Source organism: Daucus carota, chromosome 4 (genome assembly GCF_001625215.2).
Source record: "Daucus carota subsp. sativus chromosome 4, DH1 v3.0, whole genome shotgun sequence".
Lineage (NCBI taxonomy): Eukaryota > Viridiplantae > Streptophyta > Magnoliopsida > Apiales > Apiaceae > Daucus > Daucus carota.
The window spans coordinates 16,133,680-16,150,829 of NC_030384.2; the positions used below are offsets into that span (position 1 = coordinate 16,133,680).

The 17,150-nt window shown below is 39.9% G+C and overlaps 1 non-coding gene across 1 annotated transcript; it reads right to left on the reverse strand.

Annotated features, from left to right (window-relative positions):
- Positions 1-4,087: 4,087 nt before the first annotated feature.
- On the reverse strand, positions 4,088-4,194 carry LOC135152514 (small nucleolar RNA R71). Its single transcript, XR_010291689.1, has one exon. It is a non-coding gene; the product is annotated as a small nucleolar RNA R71 (small nucleolar RNA).
- Between the last annotated feature and the right edge of the window lie 12,956 nt (positions 4,195-17,150).

A 17,150-nucleotide genomic window follows, 5' to 3' on the forward strand; every position in this document is an offset into this window, starting at 1 on the left:
CTCTGACATGGGGATTAGAAGGTACATCTTGTGATTCCTGTTTTACTTGAGGCTTAACAACTTCCTCATTTTTCAACTCTTCCTTGATGACAAGGTCTTCTTCTATCAGAGGTTCTGTTTGAGCCATTCTAAAGATAGGGGTCTTGGTGTTCTTCAGAATTTTAGGTATATTTGTTCCTTCAGGAGCATTCTCAGTTCCTGCTGAAACAAATATGCCTTCATTCTCTTTTCTCTTCTTTCTTTTAGCTCTTTCCAAAGAACTATAGTCAAGGCCAATAGCAACCTTCTTATCAACCCTTTGACTATCCAAGATCTCTTTCTGTAGAAAGGCAGAATTCTGATAGGCCCTAAGCTTAGTTTCTAGGTCAGCAACCTGAGACCTAAGGGACTCCTCAATTTCTGTACTACACTTCTCCTTATTCTCTAGATAAGCAATTCTATCTTTAAGGTTAGTGTACATGAGTTTCTCTAAAGCCAATTCATCTACTTTTTCTTCAAGTTTAGCTATTTTTAGAGAGAGACTACTGTTATCTGATTCTGAAGCTAACAAACTAGTGTGCAAGTTATACATCTCTTGACCTAGTTCATTTATAGTCTTTTTATAATCAGCAGTAGTCATGTCATCAACAGAAATTTCAGGAGATACCTGAGATGGAGATTCCTCGACAGTGTCAGCCATTAATGCAAATGCATAATTGCTCTGGACAGGTTCATCATCAGAATCTGTGTCATCCCAGCTTTTTCCCTCAGCAATGTAAGCCCTTCCTTTGTGCTTGGCCACCATTGCTTCCAACTTAGCTTTCAGCTTCTCATTCTCTTTCTTCAGATCCTCATAAGAATTCTTCTTATCATATGAGTTGCTTCTGACAGGAGCTGCTTTGGGTTTCCTGCACTCTGTTGCAAAGTGCCCTAAGTCATTGCAGTTGTAGCATCTGACCTTGCTCTTGTCATACATGTTTGGTTTGAAACTGCCAGTAGTCTTTGACCCTGAGCCTGAGTATCCTCCTTTACCCTGAAACTTGTTCCCTGAAGTTTTCTTGTACCGGGGGTTCTTCCTGAACTTGATATGCTTGAACCTTGCAGCCATATAAGCCATTGACTTATCTTCCAGCTGCTCCAGCTCTTCTTGAGTGTAGAACTCATCCTCCGGTTCTTCAGAAACTTCATCAACTTCAGCTTCTACAATCTCAGTAATGGTAGAAGGATAGTCAGCTTTGATGGATGAACAATCACTCTGAGCAACAGTGTGATCATTGATACCATATTCAACTAATTGTTGATAACCAAAGTATGGTTGATCAGCAATCAGTGCAGTGGTCTTCTGTAAGGCCATACTCTTGGATTCTGTTGATCCACCACCATATATAATCTTCCTCTGTTCAAGTTCCATCTCAAACGTCTTCAGTTTTCCAAACAGCTTTTCCAAAGTCATAGTCCTGAAGTCGCTTCTTTCCCGGATGGTCTCTGTCTTTACAACTAGATGGGGTGGCATCACAAATGAGAACTTTCTGTTAATCTCTTTCTGTGGATAAGTCTTTCCATGCAGGGTGAGTTCATTCAGTAACAACATGAACCTCTCGTAGATTTGAGAAATGTTCTCTCCAGGTATTGCCTGAAATGCTTCATATCTGGCAATTAGCATATCGTATCTGTTTTCCCTGACTTCTTCAGATCCCTCCATCAATGCCTCAATAGTGTCCCACATCTGCTTTGAAGTTTTCAGACTTAGTATCAGATGTGTCATTGTCTTGGTCATTGATTCAACAATTATGAGTTGCAGATTATGATCCTGTGCAACATATTCCTTATCAGTGTCAGTGTATTCACTTTTCTCTTTGGGAACAGACTTCTGTGGAATACGAACACCATTTTCAACAGATTCAGGAATAATCTTCATAGGCACAAATGGACCATTTTCCAAAATCCCAATAAACATGGGATTAGCAACTCTGATGTACAGCAACATCTTCATCTTCCAGTTGTTGTAGTCATCTTTGTCAAATGGAGGTACTTTGATTCCTAACTTGTGCGTCGACATTGTTATCAGATAAAATTACGATTGTACGGACAGCTAGCTTTTCAGATTGGTTATGGATCTCAGATCTGTATATCGATCAGCCTGGCTCTGATACCAATTGTTAGGTCCAATCAGACGTAGAAGGGGGGGGTTGAATACGTCGTACCAATTTTCTTCGATTTAATTTAATTGCGGATAATCTTTGTTTCAGTCCATGTTAAATCAATCGTAAATAAATAACTCCAGCAAGTCGGGGAATATTCTTGTATTAGAAATAATCCTCGGGTGCTACAAATTCCAACACAAGTGTCGGCTGCAGAGACTACAATCACTCTATTACAAACTCTCGATAAATACGATCTTCTAATTGAACTCTCGAGAACGTGTATAGTGTGTGCACTTACAAAGTGTGTAGTTGTTTTCAAATGAAAACACAAAGCCCTATTTATAGACTTTCCAACAACTAACCATGGTTAACGAGTTCGTCCTGGACGACTTGAGTTCGTCCTGGACGAGTTCGTTTTATAAAAAATAAAACTAACTCCACAACTGCTTGAACTTGCGCTTGAAAAGGAAAGTCAAACTTGGCGCCTCACAGCATTGCCTTTCTTCTTTGTGACTTAGTCTGATTTGAGGAGCCTAGAGCTTTAACCATCTTCACTGTGTAGCGCCAACTTTGACTTTCGGGTCAAAGTTTGCGCCAAGGACTGTTAGAAGACAGTTTTGTACTTGGAAGAAATCAGACGAAATGAAAGTTGCGCCAAGGGGATTAAGTGTAGAGGCGCAACATTTGACCGGGTCAAATGTTGCGCTTCTTCAGTGTTATCCTTCCACTGTAGCATGACTTAGTCTCTCAAAGTGAAGAATTCTAGCGCAGGTTTTGACTTGGTCAAACCTTGCGCTAGAACAACCACTTCACTGTACCAGTACTTAGAAAATATTCTAAGTAACAACAGTTGACTTAAGTCAACAGTTGCGCTCCTCTTGTTCTATTATATATATATATTATTAATTGTTTATTTTAATTACTTGAATTAATTATATTCAGGTAATTCACAATTAATATATATATATATATAATAATGAGTTCTTTGGCAGTAAACTCTAAAGTAGCTCGATTGACTTGATCAATTAATCCGTTGATCGAATCCACTGAATAATTTCGTACGTCCTGACGTCCTGTGCACTGGTCTGGTTCACGAACGACTCGAACTGAAATAATTCTATGAATCCTTTGCTTGATGATATACTTGATCAGTCATTCCGGGTTAGATGTTGCTTCGATAAATTTGATTATAAATAATCAAATTAAATATACTGGAATCTTCTGGTCTTTGATACTTGATCTTCAGGCAATCTTAATAGCAGAAACACATAGAACTTTATTCTTCACTGAGGCTTGAACATATTAATGAACTTCTTCCAGTGGACTGATGCTCGTCTCAGATATCTTGATTGTCTTTGTCTGTTCGTATCGAATCTCCAACCTGTAGATTCCTGTATAATACTTACGTATTGTTTCCTGTCTTTTGTTGTGTTGAGTTATCGTAATTACAGTTACATTACATTATGCTTTACAGTGTTTCAGGTACTTAAGGGACGTGTATGCGAACACGTTCTCAGGCTCGTAAGGAAGCATTAATTAAGGAAGAAACGATAGAGATTGATACAATGGTTGATCAACCACCAGCTGTGAATATTCCTAAGGCTCTGAAGTCTTTCTCTGAGCCTAAAATCAATGACATTCAATCGAGCATTGTCAGGCCAGCAATTCAGGCCAACACTTTCGAGATCAAACCGAGCACTATTCAGATGGTACAGAACTCAGTGCAGTTTGGGGGTTCTCCGACTGAGGATCCTAATACTCATATTCGGGACTTCATTGAGATCTGCGACACTTTCAAGTTCAATGGTGTTACGGACGATGCCATCAGATTGAGGTTGTTCCCATTTTCTCTGAGGGATAAAGCTAAAGGATGGTTGCATTCTCTTCCTGCAGGATCTATTACGACATGGGAGGATCTGGCTCAGAAATTTCTTACTAAGTTCTTTCCTATGGCTAAAACCGCTGCAATCAGGAATGCTATCACTCAATTCTCTCAGTTGTCTGGTGAAACTTTATGTGAAGCTTGGGAACGCTACAAGGAGATGCTTCGGAAGTGCCCACATCATGGGATGCCTGATTGGATGGTTATTAATTGCTTTTATAATGGGTTGGGTCCTCAATCGAGGCCAATGCTCGATGCTGCATCAGGCGGAGCTCTATGGGCTAAGAGCTATGATGAGGCTTATGAGTTGATCGAGATGATGGCTGCGAATGAATATCAGAATCCTACTCAGCGTCTTCATCAGGGCAAAGCAGCAGGAATTCTAGATGTTGATGCTACTACAGCCATAGCTGCTCAGCTTAAGGCTCTTACTATGAAGGTGGATTCTTTGGCAAATCTAGGAAATCAGCAGCCACCTTCAGTTTGCGAGCTCTGTGCTGGAGCACATTCGTCGGATCAGTGTGCTATTTCGAGCGAATCCGCTCAGTTTGTGAGCAACTTTCAGAGGTCACAACAGCCAGCTCCGGCCACTTATCATCCTAATAATCGGAATCATCTGAATTTCAGCTGGAGCAATAATCAGAATTACATGCCACAAGAACAGCAACAGTTTCAGCAGCAAGGATCTAGACCTTTTAACCCTTCTGGTTTTCAACAACAGTTTGCACCGAGGCAGCAATTCCATCCACCCGGATTCCAGCAACAAAATCATGGGGTGGCTGGACAGTCTTCCAATGAAAGATCAGAATTGGAAGAATTAAGACTAATGGTAAAAAGCCAATCGGTGTCAATCAAAACTTTGGAGAATCAGATTGGGCAAATTGCTAATGCGTTGATTAATAGACCACAAGGAACTCTTCCTAGTGATACTGAGGCCAATCCGGGCAAGAAGGAAGTGAAGGAACAGGTACAGGCTGTCACCTTGAGGTCCGGAAAGGTTACGAAGGATAAAGAATCAGCAACAGAGCGAAACAAGGAAGAGAGTGATCAACAGGTTGAAACACCCGTGCTCTCATCTGAGTCTGATAGTGGAAAAACTGTTGTTGAGGCTGACAAGAATAAGGTCAACGAGGAAGCAAGCAAGGAAACAGCCGAAAAGTCTAGCCCGAAAACTGATACTGGGGTCAAGCAAGTATATCCACCTCCACCTTTTCCGAAGAGACTGCAAAAGCATAAGCTCGACAAACAATTCGCCAAATTTCTAGAGGTTTTCAAGAAATTACAAATCAACATACCTTTTGCGGAGGCTCTAGAACAAATGCCGAGTTATGCTAAATTCATGAAAGGTATTCTATCTCGGAAACTCAAACTTGAGGAATTGGAGACTGTGGCTTTGACCGAGGAGTGTAGTGCTGTGTTGCAGCAGAAATTGCCACCGAAGCTGAAAGATCCGGGAAGTTTCACAATCCCGTGTACTATTGGGCAATTATCTTTCGACAAGTGTTTGTGTGACCTGGGAGCTAGTATCAATTTGATGCCGTTATCTGTCTTCAAGAAACTTGGTCTGCCGGAGCCGAAACCTACAAACATGTACTTACAACTGGCTGATCGGTCCATCACATACCCGAGAGGTATAGTGGAAGATGTCTTGGTGAAGGTGGATAAGCTCATCTTCCCTGCTGATTTTGTCATTCTAGACTTTGAGGAGGATAAGAAGATTCCTATTATCTTGGGAAGGCCGTTCTTAGCTACAGGCCAAACTTTGATCGATGTGCAAAAAGGTGAGCTTACAATGAGAGTTCAAGATCAGAGTGTCACTTTTAAGGTGTTCAACGCAATGAAATTTCCAACCAACGAAGAAGAATGCTTTAAGGTGGAGCCACTAGAAGCTGTTGAAAAGTCTGAGATGGAGCAAAAGCCAAAGCCATGTACCTTAGAGAGCGTCCTAACAGGGGATTCTGCTTTCGAAGATGAAGGAGTAGAAAAGCTTAGAAATTTTCAGGAGCATCTTAAACCATCTATTGAAGAAGCTCCTATAATCGAACTCAAACTACCACCAGATCTCTTAAGTGATGTGCAGTTTAGAAGGTTGTCACGGCGCATAGATGACATGCATGACATTCACTGCCGTTTTGCAAAGGATTTGACTCAAGCTCTTGGGAGTGCTTTTCGAGCCATTGGTGTTGAGGTTGATTGGCTAGTGTTTGGAGATGGCATGGTCTATTCACCACCTGATCCTCCACCCGAGGAGGGTGATCCTCCTGACTTCTAGGTACATTCGATCCTTTTTATCACCTTCAATGAGGACATTGAATATTTTAAGTTTGGGGGTGGTAATCTAAGGACTAGTAGTAGTGTATGCTCATATAGATTGCATGATGCATATAGTTTAGAGTATTATCTATCTCATATAGTGCATGTTAGTAGTTTTTTTTATATATATGCTTGTGTTTAGTATGTGTAGTAGTTCATATATTCATATAGTTGCATTAGCATGAATCATGAAGTTGTTTTCCAAGTTGATGTCCTATGATGAGTTTATGTGCATAAGTTCTTGGCTAGTAATCTTGATCATATGTGATGCCTTGTAATTGGAAACGACTTGTGTGGAAATTGTAATTACACTTATGCTCTAGAGATAAGACTTAGACTAACTTATTTCTTGAGTCCTTGCGTTGAGTCGGGCGTAGAGTTTGGATTATTCCCTTTCTGAACTTAGAGTTTGTAAATCTTAAGTTTGGGGGACTTAAGGGATGAATATGCCTTTCTAAAGAAAAAAAAAGAATAAAAAAAGAATAAAAATTATCAAGTACTCCTTTGAGATCAATGGGTAGAATGCAATGACATGTGAAAGGAACGATCCATGTACTTGTGCTGGTATTAAGTGCAATTGTATTAGAATAAGCAATTTCTTGGTGACTTTTCACAACCCTTGATTACTGGAGAATTACTTGATTAAAAAAAAGAGAGAAAAAAAAGAAGCAAAGTCGAATGGCGGTCGTGACTCACTTACACTGAGAAGCGTCCCAACCTTAGACTTAGCAAGAAAAAAAAGAAAAAAAATAGTAAAAAAAATAGGAGGGGCATAGGAATTCTTTAGTGACCCTAAATTGTAGTTGGCTCTTTATGTGATGAAGTGTTTAAACCTTATTCTTATTAACGGCTCGTAGTGAGGACTCTGTTGAAGTTTGATAGTCTTATTTTTGTCTCGTGAGAGAGCATGTTACACACACGATGCACTTCACACTTGCGGTGGAAGAGAACTTGGCTAGTATATGAGATAGGCGAATGTCGAGGATGTTGCATATTCTGAGGATTACATGTTAACAAGGTTGACCATTCATGATTTGTGTAGTGTAGGCATCTAGTTGCATTCATGCATTGCATTAGTAGTGTTATGTGTCTATGCTTGAGGACAAGCATCGATTTAAGTTTGGGGGTGTGATAAGTGGATTTTACATCCACTTGGAAGCCTTCATTTATGCTTAAATTGATGGATCGTTCTCAAGTATGTGGTATTTTTTATGTGTTTTTGTGTTGATGTGTGTAGAGAACCTAGATAGAGGGAGGATGGACTTTTCCAGGCTTATACGGTGAATTGGAAGTCGAGAAATGAAGCGAAAAGAAAGAAAATCACCAGCGCCCTAAAGCGGCTGAGCTGCGCCCTGGGGGCGTCCTGCAGCGCGCCTGCGCCCTGAAGCGCCCTGGTAGCGCCCGGGGTCTGCCCTTGTGGCGCGCCTGCGCCCTGGAGCGCGCGCCTGCGCCCTGGGGGCAGCCTTGTGGTGCGCCTGCGCCCTGGAGCGCGCGCCTGCGCCCTGGGGGCAGCCTTGGAGCGCGCCCGAGCTCTCCCGAAGGTGGAAAATTCAGTTTTTGAAGCCCGTTTGGATTAGCTGCTGACCCGATCAACTTAGGGCACTTAAATACAAAATATACAAGGAAGAAAAAGCGGGAAGCAATAACCTAGCAACATTCGAAGGAGCACGTGACGGCTACGGAGAAGATCAAGATCGAATTTCATAGCTTTTCACTTTTGTAATTCTTCGAAGTAGGCGTAACTTGGATGCTCGTTTCGGATTTGTTTCTTAACTCTTATTCTCATACTTTGATTTTGTTTTTCTTATTCCGTACCATGTTTACATTCGAACCCATGATGATGAGAAGTTCGATTATGAACTAATCATTGTCATGGGATTTTAGCGGATTTATCGATGAATTTCAGTAGTTAATTTGCCTTGTTCATATGTGATGGTTTGATTTCCTCGTATTGGTTGTGCTTATTCGTCTTGGATGCGTAGCTAACATCTAAGATTGCTTGTTAATCTTTATTGAAGCGACAGTGAATATATTGATTTAGAACTTGCCATGCGAGCATAGGTTTCGTGTTCGATAACATGACTTGTGATGTGATTTTACCCATCTTGCGTCGCCCTATGTAATCTTGATAGATAACTTGCTCTTCAACCGTTATGTTTTCAAATTCTATAGACATATAGGGTCTAAGCATAATTGGTGTCTGTTTACCTTCTATCTTAACTGTGGATGTGTAGCAGTATGGTGCACGTATAACGACAGTTAGCGTGTATCAGTCTCGTGTTATCTGATTAGTTATCAACCATTACAATCGAATAAGGTAGAACTCTGATTGAAGTTGTTAATGAAGCTAGAATCCCATGTTTTATTCTCATTAGTAAATCGTTATTCTCTTAGTTTATAATTCTTAGTTTCATAATTCAATTAGGATTAGTTAAGTAGAAAACCAAAACCCAATTTGATACTTGTCCAAGCATTGAATAATAATCATACATTGGTGCATAAGTGCATATTTCTGAATACACCAGTCTCTGTGGGTACGAACTTGAATAATATTCTATATTACTTGTGACCACGTACACTTGCGTGATTTTGTGTGAACAAAATGAAAGAGAGTAATGAGAAGAAAGATGAGATCCCGACATCACTGAAACCAATCAAAGTGAAAGGCAATGTTAGGTTGCCTAAAGCTGGTTTAGGTGTCAATTCTGAGAGAACAAAATTCAACAAGCCTAATAGTTTCGTAAACAGTAAGAACAGAGATAACAGATGTCATTCTACTGAGAACTTTAAAACTGTTAACAAAGTTAGAGTAGAATCTGTTGACGTTCCTACTGTGATGACTGATATTCCTATTGCTCCTACATTTGATTCATGTCATAAATTTTGTGGTGTTAATAACTGTATGCTCTGTGCTTTCAATACTATGTCTGCTTATTTTAAAAATTTGCATGCTAAAAATGAAAACACGACGCCAAGACAACACACAAACCACAAGCATGCTAGATCAAAGACTGCTAGCCCTCCTCGAGTTAGGAAGGAAACTTATGTTCCAAAGCCTAAAACCAAGGTTTATAAGGCTTTTGTTAAGGAAGTAAGTTCAGTCAAGAGTGAGCCAAATATCAGCCCAAGAGGCTCTGTTGTATTACCTGATAGAAATCAGTTCTTTAAGACTGCCGGACCCAATCAAGTGTGGGTCCCAAAGACTGTCTAATCAAGTTGTCTTTTGCAGGGTGCCAGTGGAGTTGTTCGTGTTACCTGGGTGCTTGACAGTGGAGCGTCAATGCACATGACTGGCAATAAATCCCTGCTGGAGGACATAAGAGAAGGAGCTGGCCCTACAGTCAGTTTTGCTGATAATAGCAAAGGTCGTACTGTGGGATATGGCAAGTACAAAATTGGAAGGATCATCATAGAAGATATTGCTATAGTTGAAGGACTTCAACATAATCTCCTGAGTGTCAGTCAGTTTTGTGACAAAGGATATTATGTTCATTTTGAAAAGGAGATATGTATCATCAAACATATCAAGAATAAGCGTCCTTCACTATGTGGCATAAGGAAGGGCAATATATTCGTAGCTGATTTATCTTCAGGACCAGGAAACGAAGTTCACTGTTTCTATGCTAAAGCATCTGCTGAAGATAGTTGGTTATGGCATAAGAAGCTCTCACATCTCAACTTCAAAACCATGAACTCTCTAGTCAAGAGAGATCTAGTGAGAGGTTTGCCTTCCCTGGAATTCTCAACTGATGATCTTTGTGAAGCTTGTCAGAAAGGAAAAGCGAAGAGAGCATCTCACAAAGGCAAAACCATCAATACCATTACAGATCCACTTCATTTGTTGCATATGGATCTGTTTGGCCCTGTGAATGTTGCATCCATTGATGGAGGAAGATATGCCTTGGTTATTGTGGATGACTTCTCAAAATTTACTTGGGTTTACTTCCTGGCTTCTAAGGATGAAACCCCGTTGACAGTGATTGATCATATAAAGTTAGTTGAATTGGATAAAGGTGTGCCAGTCAAAGCTGTAAGGTCAGACAATGGCACAGAGTTCAAGAATCAAACTCTAATTAACTTTTACTCTGAAAAGGGAATTAGAAGGCAGTATTCAGCACCAAGGACTCCTCAGCAGAATGGAGTCGTAGAAAGAAAGAATCGTACACTGATCGAAGCTGCAAGGACTATGATTGCTGAAGCAAAGCTTCCTCTGTACTTTTGGGCTGAAGCTGTGTCTACTGCCTGCTATACCCAGAATAGAACTTTGATCAACAAGGATCATATGAAAACTCCATTTCATCTGTATAACAACAAGAAGCCTTATGTCAAACATCTTCATGTCTTTGGTGCCAAGTGTTATGTTCTCAAGGATGGTGAAGAGAACTTGAACAAGTTTGAGCCAAAGGCATCTGAAGCAATTTTTGTTGGTTATACAAACAATGCTTATAGAGTTTTTGTAATTGATACTCTGTCAGTGAAAGTTAGTGTCAATGTAACATTTGATGACACTAAACTACCAAGTTTGCAATCTGCTGATCCATCTGAATCTCTGAGGTTTGACAACTATCCAGATTCTGATTCAGATGATGATGTGCCACCTGAGGTTGCAACAGGTGATGACAACAATGATAATGATCCAGGCAATGGTGGAGGAAATGGCAATAATGCTGGAGATTCCACTAATGCTAGTGGTGGATCATCAAGTCAACCTGGCAACAGCTCAGGGGGAGCTGGTGGATCAACTAGTCATACATATCAGCCTAATGATGATACTGCTGAATCATCAAGGACACAACTTCCAAGGGAAAGGATTTGGAGCAGAGATCATCCCTTTGATCTGATTATTGGTGATCCTGATGTTGGTGTAAGGACTAGAAGTGCTACGACAAATGAATGTTTATTTTCTGGATTTCTATCTCAACTAGAACCAAAGAAAATAGAAGAAGCACTTGCTGATCCTGATTGGGTTCTTGCCATGCAAGAAGAACTCAATCAATTTGAGAGACAAGAAGTCTGGGCCCTGGTTCCAAGACCAAAAGGAAAATCTACTATTGGAGCTAGATGGGTCTTCCGTAACAAGTTAGATGGTGATGGCATTGTTGTGAGAAACAAAGCCAGACTGGTTGCAAAAGGTTATTCTCAGGAAGAAGGAATTGATTATGATGAAACCTATGCTCCAGTTGCTCGTCTTGAAGCCATCAGAATATTTCTTGCATTTGCTGCACACTCCAACTTCCGAGTTTATCAGATGGATGTGAAAAGTGCATTTCTGAATGGAAAGCTGGAAGAAGAAGTATATCTGGAACAGCCCCCTGGCTTTGAAAATCCAGAATTTGCTGATTTTGTGTACTTCTTATTCAAAGCTGTCTATGGGCTTAAGCAATCACCAAGGACATGGTATGACACCCTCTCTGAATTTTTAATTGAAAATAAATTTACTAGAGGTGTCATAGACAAAACTCTCTTTTACAAATTGCATGATAATGATATGATATTTGTTCAAATATATGTTGATGATATTATATTTGGTTCTACTAACGATAACTTGTGCAAGAGATTTGCTAAGTTAATGCAGAGTAATTATGAGATGAGTATGATGGGTGAACTATCCTACTTCCTTGGTCTTCAAGTAAGCCAAAAGGAAGATGGTATATTCATTTGCCAGTCAAAGTATGTCAGAGATCTTCTAAGGAAGTACAATCTAGAAGACTCTTCTCCGGCAAAGACACCCATGGCCACTGCCACAAAGCTTGACCAGGATAAATCTGGTAAGAAAGTTGATATTACAAGCTATCGAGGTATGATTGGCTCATTACTTTATCTTACTGCAAGTAGACCAGATATCATGTTTGCAACATGTTTATGTGCTAGGTTTCAAGCTGATCCTAAGGAATCACATCTTATAGCCGTCAAAAGAATCTTTAGATATCTTAAGGGTACACCTGGTTTAGGTATTTGGTACCCTAAGAATACTGGTTTTGACTTAACTGGCTATACAGATTCTGATTATGCAGGTTGCAGGATTGATAGAAAGAGTACGTCTGGAAGCTGTCAATTTCTAGGACGTCGGTTGGTTTCCTGGTACAGCAAGAAGCAACACTCTGTGTCCACTTCTACTGCTGAAGCTGAGTACATTGCGGCTGGCAGTTGCTGTGCTCAGATTCTCTGGATCAGAAATCAATTAAATGATTATGGTATTTCTGTCGACAAAATTCCTATATTTTGTGACAACACCAGTGCCATAGCCATTTCAAACAATCCAGTGCAACACTCCAGGACCAAGCACATAGATATCAGGTATCATTTCATTCGAGAACATGTCATGAATGGTACTGTGGTGTTACATTTCGTACCCACAGCTGATCAGATTGCAGACATCTTCACTAAACCACTTGATGAATCCACTTTCTCTAAGTTGGTTTGTGAGCTAGGGATGTTAAATATGCCATGATTCTCTTTGTATATTTTATATATTTGTTTTATATATATTATTATATATTTTTGTGAATTTTCTGTGTAATTATATGTATTTTATTAGATTTTATATAATTGTTTGTACATTATCTGATACTTTTCTGAGTAATTATGCATGTTCATATATGTTATTGTTAATTTTCTAAGTGCTGCATACTCCCCTGTATTATTGTTCAAGCATTTAGATAATTATTTATGTCTATTTTGTATTTTTCAAAATTAATTAAACATGAATATTAGTTTTTAAGTTAATTCATTTTAATGAATTAAAGTTAAATTCATAAATATTTATATTTAATTAAAGTTGAATTTTACAAATTATATGTGTAATATATTATATATATTATTTGTATTAGATTTTTGATTTTATGTGTAAAAGGTTTTATTTCAAAAGAAAATCAAAAATCATAATATTTGTATATATATTTCTGTTTTTATTTTTAATTAACTCGGCATGACAATCTAAAAGATTGTCATACCGAGTCTGTTTAGTCGGTTTCAGGTATTTCGGTATGACATGTTGTGGTTTGTCATACAAGCTTCTGTGAAACTCGGCATGACAATTTCTATTATTGTCATACCGAGTTATACACCTACCTCGTTCAAAACCTCGGTATGACAATTCGTTAAATTGTCATACCGAAGTGTAACCCGTATGACATAACACTCCTTTGTCATACTGACGCTTTAACAAACCCGTATGACATATTTAAACATTGTCATACTGGTTACTTCATCTTCCCCATTCATCACACACACATACACGCACCGTTTCCAACTCGGTTTTCAAGTTTCTTCCATAAAAACTTGCTGGTTACTCTTTTTCAAGCACGATTTTGCTTGCTGGTTACTATTTAATCACGATTTAAGCTGTTACTCTGCCCGATTTTGCTTTGTTTTAACCGAGTCGACCGGGTCAGGACGAGTTTGACCGAGTTTAAGCGTTTTGTTGCCGGTTCTGTGATTATTTGGCTGTGGAGTACCAGTACAGATCGATTTGCACTTGTTTGAATTCAACTGCTTTTGAAACCCTAACCTTGAGTTCGAATTTTGGGGTTTTTAGTAAAGTTAAGGGCTCGTTTGGCTAATTGGAAGTTAGTTGGGACTTAGTTGGATTTAGTGGAACTTAATTGGACCATTTTCAATTTAATTAATTTTTAATTCGAGTTTAACCTTTTAATTCGAATTATTAATTAATTGTTTAATTGTTAATTAATTATTAATTGAAATTTGCGAGATATTTGAGAATTAACTTTTTATTTGAAAAATTCTCGCTTAATTCAATTCTTAATTATAAAAATGGCTGGCCAATTTGTGATCGGGGAGACAAACTACAATGGGTACTTAGACCCTGATATCAGTTTAGTGAGATTCCGACCGTGGGTGAGATTCCTGAATAGTCAAAGTTTAGTCAGCACGGCGATCACCGCTCATGCTGATTTACAGATTCGACCACTCCAAGACTTTTACTCCTCTGCCATCAACACTACATTGCTGGAAAGCTTCAGAGTCTCGGGAAATATTGGTGGTGGACGAAGTATCACTATATCTGTGGATGATGTAAATAGGATTCTTGGATTTCCACGCGACAACTTTGCTGAGATTCCTACAGATGCTGAGATTGTCCAATTCTTTCAGACCATTCACTATCAAGGAGAGATTCATCTACCGAGAATGCTGAAAGGGAATCTTAAACCAGAGTGGGACTTGTTCTTCGACACGCTGGCAAAAGTCTTTTCACCTACCACTCGAAGCAACTACAACATCATATCTTCCCTTCTTCAGATCATTGGGTTCTGTATTGTTCACAATCGACGAATCAACTTTGGCAAGTTGCTTCTTCAGTCGATTTTAAAGAAGTTGGGACCACTCAGCAGCCGATCAGTTGCACAGAATGCCAAAGTGATATGCTTTTTCCCTCGGTTCTTGATGCTCTTTCTAAATGACAAGATGACAGACGCGGAGAAGAATTCATACTTCAATTCTCCAATTGCACCAACTCCGCGTGCCTGTACAAAACTGATGAAGTCTCTGACCAACAAGAGAAAACATGAAAATGTTCCCCTTGTCATAACTCCATACCTGTTGGAACAGTTCAATGCTCAACAACAACTGCATCAGTTTCAAGTGGCTCAGGAACATCAACAGCAACAACCTCAACCACAACCAGAACACCAACAACCTGAACCCCACCAATCACCTCATCAATCTCCACATCAGTCACCACACCAATCACCACATCATTCCCCTCTGCATCAAACTCACACAGTTGAAGACGAACGTCAGGAATACAACTTCTTCGAAACCCAACCGTCTTCATCTGAACCACTACCACAACAACAACACACCCACTTTTACCCTCAAACACAATCAACCTCACAACCACTACCTGCTGACTCTACCTCAAATCCAGAGTTGCAGTCCTTTCGTCAGGACCTACAGGTAGCTCAGGTACATTCTAACTTATCATCTAATTTTAATGTTGATACGTCAGATTATGGTTGTGATTTTGTTTGTGACCTTGATTTTGTTTTCCAGCCTACCAGCAATGAACCTGACAACACACAGGTTCATAACCTAGCTGAAGATTCTCTTCAACAAATATTCGTTTCTCCAAACACATCAACCAACACTTCAATGCAACCTGTTCGTAAAGTTGCGAGGAAACGGAGTTCGAGTAGTTTATTGAATCAACCCGCAGCTCTGTCTTCCATAAAGAAGCCAAGGTTGGAAGCCCTGGAGACATCTGCAGCCTCATCCTTGCCTTCCCAAAAAGGCTTGGACTTGGAACAGACAATGAAACAGTCTCTGGACTCATTCTCTCAACAGAATGATGCCATTGAAGTTGACCGTCCTTCCACGGTACCCTGTACAGAGTCAAGCACTGCGCTAGCACTCACGCTAGTGCAAGACCAAACAGATACACAGGTTACTATGTTTACTGATTGCACAGATTTTCAAAATCCAATAAATATGTATGAAAACTTTACTGATCGCACTTTCTTTGATGATCAGGAGGAACTTGGCAGCTTGCAAGTAAATCTGCCCTCGCAGGCATTCGGAGGACAATTTGTTCCTCCACTACCTTTGAACCCATCTCAGGGGACATTGGTAGTTTACACAGGTACAGCTGGAAGAGTAAATACTATGAGTGAAGAAAGGCAAACACCGAGCGATACACATGCACGTGAGGCTAGTGAAACAGCTTTGAGTGTACGTGAGGTGAGTGCACACACTAACCCGGCTCTGTTTGAGGAACAAATGTCTAAGCTTAGAACTGAATTAGCCCGAATGATTGCTGAAAATGAGAGGCTAAAGGGTGCACAGTTGGTGACCCTAGAGAAGAAAGCTGATGAAAGGCCATCCAGTTCTTCCAGGGATGAGCTTAAAGGAGAAATTCATGAGTTGACTGTCGAGATGAGATCTAATCATGCACTGTATATGTCAAAGTTTGATGATATCGACAGGAAACTGGATCAACTCCTCAGGAACTCAAAGTCAGATGCTGATACCTCCAGAGAGGATCCCTCAACTAAGGGGGAGAATAGAAGAGATAGAGGAGGAGATGGAGACAAAGGTCACAGGGGCAATAGTTCGAATCAAAGTAACAAAGGGAATACTTCTGAATCTGCTCCTGACAATTCTGGAAAGTCTAAAGGCAAAGAGCCGGCACATCAATCTGAGAATGTCTTTAATTCTGATAACTATGATGATTTTCCACAAGACATGGATGATGATGACGTCTTCGATGCTACCTACCGTCAAGCAGAGGAAGAAGGCAAATTTGAGGAGAGCTATCTGTTTCAGGATGAAGAACCTGTTGACCCTGAACATGAAGAGAATGTCCGGAAGTTTAAAGCTGAGAATGAAGCTAGGAAGCGTAAGCTTCGTGATTACCAGAAACTTCTAGAGGACAAGTTGATAACTGAAGAGCAAATCAAGATAGAGAAGCAGAAAATCTATGATGCTGCGTGCAAACAGAAAAATCTTGATATAAGGAGGAAAGAAGGAAAAAGCTGGGACATTGCAAGAAGAATCTTTAATGGACCTCAAAGGGAGCCTTTCGACGACAACAAGTTCTTATCTCTGATCTATGATCTTAGAGAGGTAAACCCTGACGAGGATGTCTTTATGCATGCCTTTGCTTTGGAATTGAATTATGTGACAGTGGGGGTCAACAACTTGCTAGAGCAATGGGAGCTAATTGTCTATACACAGAGGAATGGTTCTTACAGACTATCTGTCGAATCTCTGAAATCATTCTCTGTATCTGAGCTCTGGGTACTTCGAAACAAGGTTAGGCGAAGCTCCAACCTGAATGAACTTCTTCGTGACAAACTGCTGGAACAAGCTGTATT